The following is a 15,181-nucleotide window of genomic DNA, read 5'->3' on the forward strand; positions in this document are numbered from 1 at the left end:
ACTACTGTGTTTAAAGAGGCTCTAAAAAGATCTTTGCCTGAAAAAACTTCTTGTCTCATCCAACATTGGTCTGGCTTACAGGAAGTAATATATTGTTTTAGCAAGTGCTGCTGTTCTTCTTGTTGTCCAGTCTTTCAAGTATGCCCGAGTCTTTATGACCCCATCTGAGGTTTTCTTGGGAAAGATACTGAAATGATTTGATATTTTCTTCTCCAGCTCCTTTTACAGATGAGGAAACTGAGGCAAAGAGGGGTAGGTGACTTGCCCAAGGACACACAGTTAAGAGGTAGGTAGGTAGAAGGTCCCAACTCAGACCCTATGACTCTTCTTCAGCATTATTAAAGACTGTAATGTTAATGTGAGGTTAATGGTGAGGGGGGTGAGGGGAAGGGGGAGAGAAGAGTTAAAGATCTTCCCAATCCATTAATCAGCCTCAATACCTTTTGTTAATTTTTACTGAGGCACTGGGTCAGAAGCTCAGCCAGCTCTGAAAAGTGTATAAACACTCTGAGATGAGGTTTTACTTTGGAGCTTACTCATTGGAAGTGTTTGTTTGGCCACATGAGACTCCAGGTAGCTGCTAAGGTGCCCCCCAGCTTTGAAAACAAAGATGCTGGTGATTCTCTTTCTGGTAGCTATGTATGTACGTAATTGTCAAAGAGTTGGATCTGTCTGCTGACATATGATACAAGTATTACTTATGGTCAGGTAGTTGGAAGCCCTTTCTGTTGGTCTTTATTTCTCTGTTTTTTTCTCTAAAGTTCAGGGTACTGACTTTTCTCCCAGAACTAAGTGAATGATATGCGTTATGATCTCCTACAGAAGATTGTTGATCCCTTAAATATTGCTTCCCTTTTAGAAAAGCAGATCTAAGAAACTATACAACAGATCCTCCTATGTATGCCAGGAGCCTTGCTGTTACAGAGACATCTTCTTTGCTTTATCTCTGTACCTTTTGCCAGTACTTTGAACTTCATCATTATTTTGATTTTGTTTTCGATCCGTCAACTGTGCTAACTAATACAGGTACAAAGAAAGGAAAAAAATACTCCCTAGTCTCAAGGAGTTTATAGTTTAGTTCAAGATAAAATATGCAAACATCTATTTAAACAAGATATATCCAGGATAAATTGAGAGTAGTCTCAATGGGCAAGCATTAAGATGAATGGAGACTGGAAAAGGCTTCTCAAAGAAAATAAGACTTCAATTGAGACTTGAGGGAGGCCAGGAAGAAGAGATGTGGGAGAAGAATATTGTTATCAAGACTGAGAGTCGCCAAAAATAATCAGTTAATATGAAGTGTCCCTGAATTACAGAGGAATAAAGCAGAATAAGGAGGAGGAAGAAGACTAGAAAATGGAGGCAGTGCCAAGATGGAGGGGTAAAGATAGGGAGTCACCTGAATTCTTCTAAATTTTCCTCCAAACAACTTTAAAATGATGTCTCAAATTGAATTCTAGTGTGGTAGAACCAACAAAAGATTGGAAAGAAACAATTTTCCAGCCCAACACAGAAGATTGGCAAGAAAGATCTGTCTCACTATAGTGTTGGTTGGAACAATTGGTTGTCATGAAGTGCAATACAAGCCATGCCCTGGCAAGCCATCAGGAGGTATTAGTGGTGGTGACATCAGTAATAGCAACAGCTTTTGGATTTCTCAACCCATAGAGGGAAAGGGCATTGAACAACTGCTTAGAAAGAGATTACAGAAAACCCTTTGCTGGTACTAGGGACAAAAGTGACTGACACTTTCGCATTGCAGACACACAGTGCCAGTGGCAGCCCCAAGGGAGAAGGTGGAGTAGTGTCTGAGGGGAGCAGAGACCCTGATCATAGTTCTAGGGCAGAGAAAAGTGTTTCTGATTGCTCACAAAGGAGGAGAAACCCTGGTCTCAGGTCCAAGGGAGAAAGGAGCACAAGCAGTAGCAACTCTAGGAGAGCAGGAACCCATCTCATTTCCAGGGACACAAAAAACGATAGCTTTTGCAGTTGCAGGAAAAGATAGAGGTTCTGGTCACAATTTCAGGGTGGAGAAAAGAACTTGTGATCACTCCCAGAAAAGAGTACAGCTCAAGAGAGTAGTGACCACACCTCTCCTTAGATCATACCACCCAGAAAGGACTGAAAGCCTACAGACCCCAAAAGATAACTCTAAAAACAATAGCAAGAAAGGCCTGAAGCTTGGAACAGTGACCCTTCAACACTGAAAGCTATAACCTAGTCTAGCTAGGTTATAAGTCAAGAAAGAGGCAGGCAAAATGAACAAAAAAAATCAAACCAAACAAAGTTACTGTTTTTCTATCAAGACACAAATTCAGATGAAGACAACAAAGTAAAAAATGCTGTATCTAAAGGCTCAAAAACAAAATGTGAATTGGTCAAAGCCCAGAAAGAATTCCAGGACGCTTTGAAAAAGGATTTTAGAACTCAAATAAGATAGGTAAAGTAAAAATTGGGAAAAGACAAGAGAGAAGCAAGAAAATTAAGAAAAGAAAGTTAATAGCTTGCTAAAAGACGCACATAAATTACTGAAGAAAATAGTACCTTAAAAACTAGAAATGGTCAGATGAAAAAAGAGTTACAAGAATCTACTGAATTGAAGAACACTTTTAAAAGGTGGGCTGGCCAGTTGGGAAGAGGGCCACAAGAATCTACTGAAGAGAAGAACTTAAAAATTAGAATTGAGCAAGTGGGAATGAATGACTCCATGAGGCATCAAGAAATAACGAAACAAAACCAAAAGAATGAAAAAATAGAAGAAAATGAGAAATACATCACTAGAAAAACAATTCATGTGAAAAACAGATCAAGAAGAAATAATTTGAAAATTACTGAACTACCTGAAAACCATGATCAAAGAGCCTAGACATTGCATTTCAAGAAATTATCAGGGAAAACTGTTCTGATATACTGGAACCAGTGGGTAAAATAGAAATTGAAAGACTACACCAATCACCACTTGAAATTAAAACTACTAAGAATATAATAGCCAAATTCCAGAGCTCCCAGATCAAAAAGAAAATATAACAAGTAGCCAGAAAGAAAAAATTCAAATATCATGGAGCCACAGTCAGGAAAATAAAATGCTTTGCACCTTATACATTAAAAGATTAGAGGGCATGGAATGTGATGTTCCAGGGAGCAAAGTAGCTAGGATTACAACCAAGAATAACCTACCCAGCAAAATAGAGTACAATCCTTCAAGGGCGAAAATAGATATTCAATATAGAGGATTTTCAAGTAATCCTGATGAAAAGAATACAGTTGTATGAAAAATCTGACTTTCAAATACAAGACTCAAGAGAAGTATAAAAAGATAAACAGGAAAGAGAAATCATAAGAGATTCAAAAGGTTAAACTGTTTACATTGCTATATGAAAAAACTATACCTGTAACTCCTAAGCATTTTATCTTTATTAGGGGAATTAGGAGTGTTTGTAGACAGAGTGTGAGTTGTCAGTTGATTATGAAGGGATGATTTCAAAAAAGTAAAATTAAAGGGTGAGAAAGAGGAATCCACTGGGAGGAGGGAGAAGAGAGAATAACAATGGGATAAATTATCTCACATAAAAGAGGAGCAAAAATAAGAGCTTTTACAGTGGAAGAGAAGATGGGAATGGTAGACAATGCTTGAATCTTGCTATCATTAAAACTGGCTCAAAGAGAGAATAACATAAACATTAAGTTGGGTACTGAAAACTAGCTTATCATACAGGGAAGTAGAAGGGAAAGGAATAAAAGTGAGAGGGCTCATTAAAAGGATGGCTGATTAAGGGAAACTGGTCAGAATCAAAATACACTTTTAAGTAAGGACAGCTGAGAGAGAGAGAGATAAACACAATAAAAATAAGAAGATAAATACACAGTAATCATAACTGTAAGAGTAAATAAAATGAACTCACATCAAAAGTAAATAACAGAATGGATTAAAAAACAGAATTTGACAACATGTTCTTTATAAGAAACACACTTGAAACAGAAACACACAGAGATTAAAAATAAGGGGCTCAAACAAAATCTATTACACTTCAACTGATATTTTAAAAAAATCAGGGGTAGCAACCACAATTTCAGACACAGCAAAAAAAAAAAAAATTCACCTCATTGGAAAAGATAAAGAGAGACATGATATTTTGCTAAAAGGTACCACAGATAATGAAGGAATATCAATATTAAAAACGTATGCATCAAATGGCATAGCACCCAGATTCTTAAAGGAAAATTTAAATAAGTTACAGAAAGAAATTAACAATAAAATGAAATTAGTGGAGGACTTCAATTCAACCCTCTCAAAACTAAATAAAACTAACCAAAAAATAAACAAAAAGATGTGAAGGAGATAAATAGAATTTTAGAAAAGTTTGACATGATAGACCTCTGGGGAAAACTGAATGGGAATAGAAAGGAATATATCTTGTCCTCAATTGACATGGTACATTCAAAAAAATTCACCATGTATTAGGACATAAAAACCTCATAACTAAATGCAGAAAAACAAAAATATTTAATGCATCCTTTTCAGATCATAATGCGACAAAAATTACATTCATTAAAAGATCGTGGAAAGATAGATTTAAAAATAATAGAAAGCTAAATAATCTAATACTAAAGAATGAGTGGGTCTAAGAACAAATCAGAGAAACAATCAACAATTTGATTAAGGAGAATGGTGACAATGGTATAACATAGCAAAAAATTATGGGAAGCAGCCAAATCAATACTTGGAGGATAATTTCTATCTCTAAATGTTTACATGAGCAAAATAAAGTGCAGATCAATGAAAGGAGCATGCAACTTAAAAAAAAACTAGAAAAAGAATAAATTAAAATGTCCAATTAAACACCAAACTGGACATTCTCCTTGGAAAAGGAGAGATTAATAAAACTGAAAGTAAGACAATCATTAAACTAATAAATATCAGCAGAAGTGTATATTAGTTCTTAAAAATAATGAAAAGATAAATCATTAATTAATTTGATTTTTTTAAAAAAAAAACAACTTATTAAAAATGAAAAGGGCAAATTCACCAACAAAGCAAAAGAAATTCAAGCAACTTTTAGGAGCTATTTTGCCCAAATATGTGCCAATAAATTCTGTCTAAGTGAAAAGAATGAATATTCTAAATGTATCAATTGCCCAGATAAACACAATGAATATTGATGCAAAAAAAAAAACTTAAATAAAATTCCTGTAAGGAGATTACAGCAATAAATCACAAAGATCATATACTATGACCAGTTGGGAATTGATACCAATAATGAAGGATTGATACAATATTAGGAACACCATTAGTATTAGTGACCATGTCAATTTAAAAAAACCAACAAAATCATGTAATTATCTTAATAGATACAGAATAAATATTCCTACTAAAATCTCTAGAAAGAATTGGAATAAATGAAACTTTCCTTAAAATGATAAGTAGTATTTATCTAAAACCAACAGCAAGTATTATCTATAATGGGGATAAACTCGAGCCCTTCCCAGTAAGATCTGGGGTAAAGCAAGGATGTCCATCTTCACCGCTACTATTCAATCCTGTACTAAAAGTGCTAGCTACAGCTACAAGAGAAGAAAAAGAATTTGAAGGAATTAGAGTAGGCAATAGAGGAATAAAACTATTACTTTTTACAGATAGTGGGATGGTATCCTTGGATAATTCCAGATTATCAACCAAAAAACTAGTTGAAATAATTAACAATTTCAACAAAGTTACAGGGTATGAAAAGCCCACATCAGCACTTTTGCATATTACTAAAAAAGTACAACAGAATGATTTAAAATAACTGTAGACAGCATAAAACACTTGGAAGCCTATCTTCCAAAAAAAATCCAGGAACTATATAAACGCAAATGTAGAACAGTTTTCACATAAATAAAGTCAGATCTAAACAACTGGAAATACATTAATTGCTCACAGGTAGGCCAAGCCAGTATAATAACAATGACAATTCTAACTAATTAATATACTTATTCAGTGCAATACCAATCAAACTACCAAAAAATTATTTTATAGAGCTAGGAAAAGTAATTACATAATCCATCTAGAAAGAACAAAAGATCAAGAAGATCAAGGGAACTCATTTTTTCAATGAGAAGGAAAACACCCTAGCCATACTATCTTTCAGTCTGTATTACAAGGTGGTAATCATAAAAAACAAAAAAAAACAACAAAAAAAAAAAAAACATGGTACTAATTTAAAAATACAGTTGGTTGGTTGATCGTTGTCCTTCATCTTTGAAGAGGACCAAAATGACATCACCACTGTAAATTGGAATTTCAGTGTGTCCAACTGTGGCTGATCAGACCAATAGGAGCTTGGAATGATCTACCACAGGTTGGGCACAGACAGTTCATGTGAATATTTGGGGTGGATATCCCAAATTTGCACATCCTACATTTATTTTGTGCTGTCTCAATTCTACTTTGCTCAAAGAGCAAAGCACTTTTTCTTGTGTGGGTATGCCAAGCTGAGCATTCCTGTGTCGGTGTCTCCCACCTTGCACAGTCAAATCCAAAGTTCTTGAGAGAGATTTTGAGAGTGTCCTTGTATTGTTTCTTCTGGCCACCATGTGATCGCCTGCCCCATGTGAGTTCTCCATAAAATAGTCTTTTTGGCAAGTGTACATTTTCATTCTAACAACGTGGCCAGTCCACGGGAGTTACGCTCTCTGAAGCATAGTTTGAATACTTGGCAGTACAGCTCAAGCGAGAACTTCAGTGTCTGGTACCTTATCCTGCCAAGTGATCCTCAGAATCTTCCTAAGACAGTTCAAATGGAAGCAGTTCAGTTTCCTGGCATGACACTGGTAGACTGTCCATGTTTCACAAGGATATAACAAGGAGGCAGCACAATGGCTCTGTTGACCTTCGGTCTGATATTCAGTCAAATACCTCTTCTCTCCCAAACCTTTCTTCAGAGCTTCCCAAACACTAAGCTAGCTTTGGCAATGTGTGCATCAACCTCATTGGCAATGTGTACATCCCTGGAAAGTACACTACCAAGGTAAGTGAACTTATCCACAGCATTCAAAACTTCTCCATTTATTGTAACTGATGGTTCCACATATGGATGGTGTGGTGGTGACTGATGGAGCATCTGTGTTTTTTTGGTGTTAATTAGTAGGCCAAAATTAACACAGGCAGCAGAGAATTAATCCATACTTTGTTGCATCTCAGCTTCAGAAGCTGCATTGAGTGCACAATCATCTGCAAACAGAAAATTATGCACCAATACTCCCTCCACTTTGGTCTTGGCTTGTAATCTTTTCAAATTGAAGAACTTGCCATCAGTATGGTAGTTGACCTTGATACTGTGTTCATCCTCATTGAAAGCATTTGTCAGCATGGCTGAAAACATCATGCTAAAAAGCATGGGAGCAAACACACAGCCTTGTTTTACCCCATTAGTGACAGGGGAGGCACAAGAGCTTCGTCCATTATACAGAACCCAAGCAAACATGCCAACATGAAATTGATATACAATATTGCTCCTGCCCTTGGGAAGGGGGGAGTCCCATCCCCCCTCCTTCTCTGGTGTGTCCAAAAGTCTGCTTAGGGGACGGGTCCGATACCCCTCCCCCGGTCCTCTGGGCTCTGCCCCTAGGGCCTGTCATCACCCTGCAGTTCCAGCATGTCCAGCATGTCAAAAATATAGTAGTGGAGGTGCAAAATACACAGTAGGAAACTACCATAGTAATCTTGTGTTGGAGAAACAGAAAGATTCAGAGAGCGGACAAAAGCTCACTATTTGACAAAAACTGCTGGGAAAACTGGAAAGCCGCTTGACATACACTAGATATAGATCAACATCTCAAACCATATTCCAAGATAAAGGCAAAATAGGCACATGATTTAAACATAATTGGTGATACCATAAGCAAATTAGGGGAATAATTTACTTGTCAGTTGCGGTTAGAGGCATCTTCTGCTCTGTTTCCTATGGAAATGAGAAAAACCAGAATTTCATTGAGCACTTATTTGTGGTTTGGTGTCCTGAAATGACACAAGGGGAACAGTTTTACAGAAAGTCTTGAATTTTTATGAAAAATGTTTTCAAGAGACAATGGAGCTACGTTTTTGTTTGTATGCACATATGCACTGCTAAGATTTTATTAAGATGGCATGTGCTTTGAAAGGAAACTGCTTTTTTAAGAGTTTAAAGATCTTACAAGTGAACTATAAGAATCATTTACTTATTTTCACCTCTTCTCAGAGAAATAAAAAGTATTTCTCAGTTCTGTTTTTCTCCAGTTTCTACCTGTTAAACTATTTTTGGCAAATTGATAATCATTGCATAGAATGGAAAGCATGTGGATGGAAAAAAAAAGTTAGATATGATATTGTATCTGGAATCTGTGCCATATTTTGTTCCTAATAGGATCAACTCACTGTTTTTCTAAGACTTAGTTGTCTTGTATTAAAAATTATACAAAAAAGGAAACCTATTTTATATATACTGTTCAAAAAAAATAATTTACCTGTCAAATCTATGGATAAGGAGAACATATTTTACCAAACAAGAGAGAGTGTTATGAGATGTAAAATGGATAATTTTGATTACATTAAATTAAAGAGGTTTTGCAAAAACAATACCAATGCCGCCAAAAATAGAAGGAGAGAAGAAAACTGAAAGAAGGAGTGATTTTTCAGAAAGTTTCTCTGATTAAGGCCTTGTGTTTCAAATAGAGAAATGCAAATTAAAACAATTCTGGTACTATGTCACACATAAGATGTGCTAATATTAAAGAAAATGGACATGATAAATGCTGAAGGAAACATGGAGAAATTAGGATAATATTGCATTATTGATGCAGTTGTAAACTGGTCCAACCATTTTGGAGGGCAATTTGGAATTATGCCCAAATGGCAATAAAATTATGCATAACCTTTGACCTAGCAATACTATTACTCCTATTGTAGATCTATATGCCAAAGAGATTTTTTTTTAAAAGAGGAAAAAGACATAAAAATACAAAAATATCTATAGTAGTTCTTTTTATAGTGGTAAATAATTAGAAATTGAGGAGATGCCTATCATTCTGGGAATGGTTGAACAAACTATGGCATATGATTGTGACAGAACACTATGGTGCTATAAGAAATGATGAAGAGGATGCTTTCAGAAAAATACTTGAAAGACTAACATGAACGGATGCAAAGTGAAGTAGGAAAAAGCAGGAAAACCCTGTACACAGTAACAGCAATATTGTACAATGATCAAATTTGAATTCCCAGCAATACAAATATTCAAGACAATTTTGAAGGTCCTATGATGAAAACTGTTATCAATCTCTTTGAGATATAGAGCTAATGGTGTTATTGCTGGGTCAAAGGGTATGGACAATTTGATAGCCCTTTGGGCATCGTTCCAAATTGTTCTCCAGAACGGCTGGATCAGTTCACAACACCACCGAGAGTACATTAGTGTCTCAATGTTCCCACATCCTCTTCAACATTTATCATTTTCATTTTTTGTCATATTAGTCAATCTGATAGGTGTGAGTGGTGTCTCAGAGATGTTTTAATTTTCATTTCCCTAATCAATAGTAATTTAGAGTATTTTTCATATAACTATAGATATGGCTTTGATTCCTTCATCTGAAAACTTCCTGCTCAGAACCTCTGACCATTTTTCACTTGGGGAATGGCTTATATTCATATAAATTAGATTTCGCTCTCTATATATTTTTAAATAAAGCCTTTATCAGACACACTTGCTGTAAAGTCCAGCTTTCTCCTTTCCTCTAATCTTACTGCATTGAATTTGTTTGCACAAAAACTTTTTAATTTAATATAGCCAAAATTATCTATTTTACATTTTGTAATGATATCTCTTGTTTGGTCATAAATTCTTCCCTTATCCATAAATCTGGCAGATACACTATTCCTTGCTCTTCTAATTCTCTTAGAAATGCCCTAAGGGTGAAACAATCGATTACAACACCATTTATCAACTTGACCTTTATTGTTGCAGGGAAGGAAAATGGACCAAGGTGCCATATATACAGGTTTTTATGAGTCTCTCACAAAATCCAACCCTAAGACAAGATGTTCCTAACCAAACTCACTCCAGGTAGTCTTAAAGGAAAAGATCAATTTGATTTTTGGGGTGATCCTCTTTTCTCAAACCCCCAAATTCCAGCTCCCACACCACTGGAGCCTGAAACATCTGCTCCAACCCCACCAGGACCAAGCAACCCTTATCAGGAAGCTTGTAGGCTCCTCTGGGACCCTTCCTGTTATCCATCAAATGCCCCTCCTCAATGGCCCCCCTATGTATTTAATTTAGGTGTCAGATTCCACAACCTTCAGGTGCAACCCATTACTTAGACACTCCCACACAAGGAGCAAGACCCTCTTTCTCCTTCCTTCTTAAATGCCTGATGCAACCACCCCCAAAAATAGACTTCTCCCTTTAAAGGAAGCAGAAACCCTATCAGGAGGGACAATGAGAGTTCATATCCCCTTCTCAATATCTAACCTTACCCACATTAAACAAAAGCTTGACTGTTACTCTGAAGATCCCACTAAATCCACTGAGGGCTTCAAAGAGGTGGACAGGCAATTTGACTTCACTTAGGGTGATATTAATATCATTTTCTCCACCTCTTGCACAACTGAGGAGAAAAGAGAATTTTGGATTTAGCTCAAAGGTTTGGGGATGAATTGGCTCTGTCTTCTCTCTCCAGGTATCTCCCAAGAGCATCCTTTGGTGGAACATCACTGAAGAGATAAACATGACCATAGGCAGGATTTTCTTACACTTACTGGCATTCAGTCCCAGCTCCAACATCACAGGACTACTAAACTGTTATAGCATCTGGTCTCTGTAAAATCTGGAAGACCAAGAAAAGTTATCACTAGCTGTCATTTGTTTGTGCTGGTCTGCTCTCTATTAAAACCTCTGAGTCTTCCTCCTTGTAAGATTTAAATTGCAGCCAGTCAGAAAAGAAAAAAAAACTACCTGGCTGGAAGGATTGATGGTTGAAGGATTGAAAGGCTGTTGGCCAAAAAAAAAAGAAAAAAAAAACCTCTATCTATATGTCTCTCTGTCTCTGATTCTCTTCCTCTCCCTCTTCTTCCTTGGACTCTGGTCAGGTTGTAGAAGTGGGGGAAAGATGGAAAAAACAGGAAGGGGTAAACTTCTCCCCTGAGATCTAAGAGAAAAGAGGTCACTTCACTGATCAAAGAGAGGTAGGTTTCAAAGCTGCCTTTTGTAATGAGACTAGCAATGAATGCTTTTCTAGATCACAGAAAGGGAACTGTGTAATAACATTTGGAATACAGATCCAGGTAATTGAATATTATATACTATTTAGCGCTAAGATAAATTGGGGAAATGCATAAATCTGAAAAAGAGAGGCCTCAGAGATGAAGGTTTGAGCTTTCTGGTACTGGGGGAAAGGGGACTAGGCACCACTGGATGTTTTCCAGAGTCCCATTCACCTTGACTGGCATGTTCAAAGCTCTCATTTTCAAAGAAATTTTAAGGAATGAACACTGAAGTTAAGTTTACTTGAGTAAAAGTTCCAAAAAAAAACTCCACTAATATTCCCCTCCTTGTGGTCTCAGCTTTTCCCAGGCTAGGTCTACAATGCTTTCTCCCTGTTATCCTGGTTCTGACTGAGCTAAGGATACAGTGAAAAGTTCAGACCTTTAAGATCCTTCATCCTGTCATCCTGGCTCTAACCAAATTAAGGCTGCAGTGAAAAGTTAGAACAGTTAAAAATATTTTAGCAGATTCTGTTAATTTATCTCACACCAGATCAGATTAAGGAAATAGAGGGCTGAAGAATGGTAGAGAATTTGAGTTACCTTTCCTCACCTGGTGAAAGGAACTGGGTTGGAGGAGGCACAGCACCTACAGTGGAGGTCCCATTGCAAATAACCCTAGGCCCCTTAAGCATATTCTGCTAGGACAGCAGATGAACCTCTCTTTCAAACCTCAAGTCCTTGCTCTCATATCACTGGAACCTGAAGCTTCTGCTCCAAGTTTCTTGAAGACAAGCAACCCCTTTCAGGAAGCTCATAACTTCCTCATGGATCCTCCTCTTTAATCATCAAATCCTCCTCCTCAATGAACCCCTTGGATCTTTAATTCTGCTGGTGGACTCTACACCCTCCTGGCACAACCCATTCCTTACTCCCTCCCACACAGGGAGCAGTATCTTCTTTCTCCTTCCTTCTCAAATCCCAAACTCAATCACCCCCACAACAAGGCTCTGTAACTGGGAGAGAGGGGAAAAGGGAATAGGCCAGAGCATTGTGAGGTCAGAAGCCAATCAGCTGCTGCACTTGGTAAGCTCAACTTTCCCTCACCAATTTTTGTAAGTGATGATTTGGAAATGCAATTAATGTCATCTGAAGTTTACTGTTTGTGTTATTATTGTATTTCTATATTGAAGTAAAATTCACTTATATTGTAAAACTTGAGAGACCATTGTGAGCCAGAAATGATGGTATACAAAGTAATTTTGTTAGAACTAAAAGACAGAGGAAAAAATTGTTGAAAGCCTGTTAAATTCTGCTAACCCTGTCTCACAGCTAAAACAATCTGACTCTCACTTGTGAAAATTGCAAGATTGTTAACTAAGTTATTTGGGATTATTATTGTAATGATAAAAGCTAAAATTAATTCAACAGCTCTAAGGGTAGAAAGGGAAGACATTCCCTACTCTTCTCCCTTAGGAAGATGGACAAGGTTGCCTCTCATGTAGGGTTATAGGGGGTGAACAGAGGCTATATGTACCAGCTACCATATATGGGTATCTTAAAAATAAAATATGGGGACCCTGAAAGATATCCTAGCAAGGAAAAGGAAAAATAAGTTAGAACAAAATGAATTAAATTAAGATTGAAAATAGGGGACTTGCCCTGCAGAAAGTATATGATTTTCATCACTTGAGAGGGAGAATACCATGGGGTGGACCAGGAGGTCAGCCCCTTCATTGGGATCCCTACTGATTTCTCCTTATTTACAAACTTGCCAGATTTCCAGAAACCATCTGGTGGGCAAGGACATCAGCCCCACAGGAAAAAAATAAGAAAGCTTGTGTGAGTTATGGAGGTCTTAAACAATCAACTTGGCTTACTGAGAAAATTTCAGGCTTCTGTATGTTAAATGAAATCTCACATATGTAAGTCATGGTAAATTTTGCAATTCCATAAAAAGAACAATAATTTTATCTAACCCTAAATTGTGATTGGCAAGAGTCGCTTTTTGAAGTAAAAAGTCCTTGACACCACATGTAGTTTTATTTTGAATTTTAATTTAAATGCAGTTGTCTGTATTAAATCATTATCTGAGCAAAATACTACAAGTTTCTCAGAGGGAATATTAATACACAAGCTGGTCATCCTCCTGCCTGCAAAATCGACTGAAAAGTTAAATCCCTGAAATAGCTGAATGATATGGGAACAATTAAACAAAGGGAAAAAAAGTTTGTGAAACAAAGGTACAAACACAGTGTTAATCATTATCCCATAGACTAAGACTGGGATACATCTGAGTTACTATAATAAAATGTGTGTTAGATATGAACTATTCAGCCTAAAATTATATTCTTTGCTATAACCTAATTAATTTAGTAAATGAATACTTGACATAGTAAACTACCTCTTATTAGATAGATAGATATATATGTGTGTGTGTGTGTATAGATAGATAGATAGATAGATAGATAGATAGATAGATAGATAGATAGATAGATATGTCTTTCTCCTTATATCTGTGGCCTTGCATAGTGAACTTGCTTGTCAGATCTCTGTCTCTCAGATGATAGGCCAATTCACCTACCATTGACAGGGGTAAGGTGGAGAGGATGGATTTTATTAACAGGTTATCGTATTATGTGTCAAAGAAGACATGACCTGCTTAAGGAAAAAATTCCAGTGGAAAAAGAGTTAGCTAGTTTGCGTAGGATTTCTCAGTCTTTGGGCTCTCCTTTAAAATAGCAGCCTGGGGGTCTCAGGCACAAGAAAAGTTTATTCATTTAGCTCAGATGAAGCTGAAGGCTGATTCACATATGAACTTTGTATAGATTCAGAGGGCATGGTAGGAAAATATAAGAAAGTCAGGGTAATTGAGTGAAATAATGTTAAAAGGAAAAAGTTTCTCAAGCAGAAGTCCAATAGAGAGGCAGAAGCAGGAGAACTAAGGAGGTAACACAGTGTTTAGGGAAATAATTGAGGATTTTCCTTAGCAGAAAGTCACAAATATTTTGATTTGGTTCATCCAAAAAATAAGAAACTTGTTAATATCTTGGATAGTAAAGATCAGTGACGAAGGAGCCATAGGAGTATCTATAGATGATGTGATTTGCTTGAAATGTATAGGTCTTAGTCAGAACCCTTTTGTGCGGAAAGCTTTTAGAGATTACAATATGCAAGGAGGGAACAATAAAAGTAATCTGTTAACTTTGGCTGCAGAAGGCTGAAGTAGGCAGTATCCTACTGACTTTAGGTGACCTACAGAAGAAAGGCCCTGGTATGCATTTATGGACTGTATAAGAAAATTAAAGGAGGAGGTAATGAAAACTGCCATAAGGGTTAGAAGTGCAGATATATACTATGATACCCTCTATGCAGTTTCCCATAGGAATATAATAGTGAAAACAGCTCCTCCTGTTTACAAGCATTTAATTGCTACTCAAATAATTGGAGAAATAGGGTACCTTCTTTCAGAGGTACTAGACAAAACTTCACAGGTAGTGACTCAGGGGACTGGGAAAAAGACAAAATACCTAGAGAGAGAAGAGTAAATAGCCACTGGATTCAAAATTAGAATAAAGTGACAAGAAAAAAATTGTTTACCACTCTAATGAGAACAGGGGTAGATTTTGGAAGCATAAGTGGTATTCCAACTAATGAATTATACAGAATGTACTGAGAAAAGGGACTTGATATTAAACAAAATAGAGAAGTAAGAACTGCCCCTATAGATCCTCCTGAATCCTTGTATCCAAGTCTGTCACACCTTCAGAGAGGATAGAAACCCCAGCTCAAATTAAAGAAATACACAGGCAGGATTATATACCCCATATCAATTTGACCATGTATTGGGAAAATGGATGAAATACTGTAACTAGAGCATTAATAGATACTGGAGTGAATGACTCCCTTAAATATGGAAACCCTGCTATGCTTAAACATAGAACTCCTATCCTCACCACAGGACTG

At 36.7% G+C, this 15,181-nt stretch overlaps 1 protein-coding gene across 7 annotated transcripts in view; it reads left to right on the plus strand.

The window, feature by feature from the left end:
- Positions 1-15,181, plus strand: part of LOC140525811 (putative olfactory receptor 2I1) — a 54,647-nt gene that overhangs the window by 35,530 nt on the left and 3,936 nt on the right. For 4 of the 7 annotated variants that reach the window (XR_011974126.1, XR_011974125.1, XR_011974127.1 and 1 more), the window contains one exon: positions 217-13,544. The exons of 1 other annotated variant lie outside the window; for it this stretch is intronic. The gene's annotated coding sequence lies outside the window, so the exon portion shown is untranslated. Of the gene's footprint in view, positions 1-216; positions 13,545-15,181 lie in introns of those variants that run through there. 2 more of the 7 variants (XR_011974122.1, XR_011974124.1) reach the window with 2 other exon arrangements.

This window comes from Notamacropus eugenii, chromosome 2, assembly GCF_028372415.1.
Source record: "Notamacropus eugenii isolate mMacEug1 chromosome 2, mMacEug1.pri_v2, whole genome shotgun sequence".
Classification (NCBI taxonomy): domain Eukaryota; kingdom Metazoa; phylum Chordata; class Mammalia; order Diprotodontia; family Macropodidae; genus Notamacropus; species Notamacropus eugenii.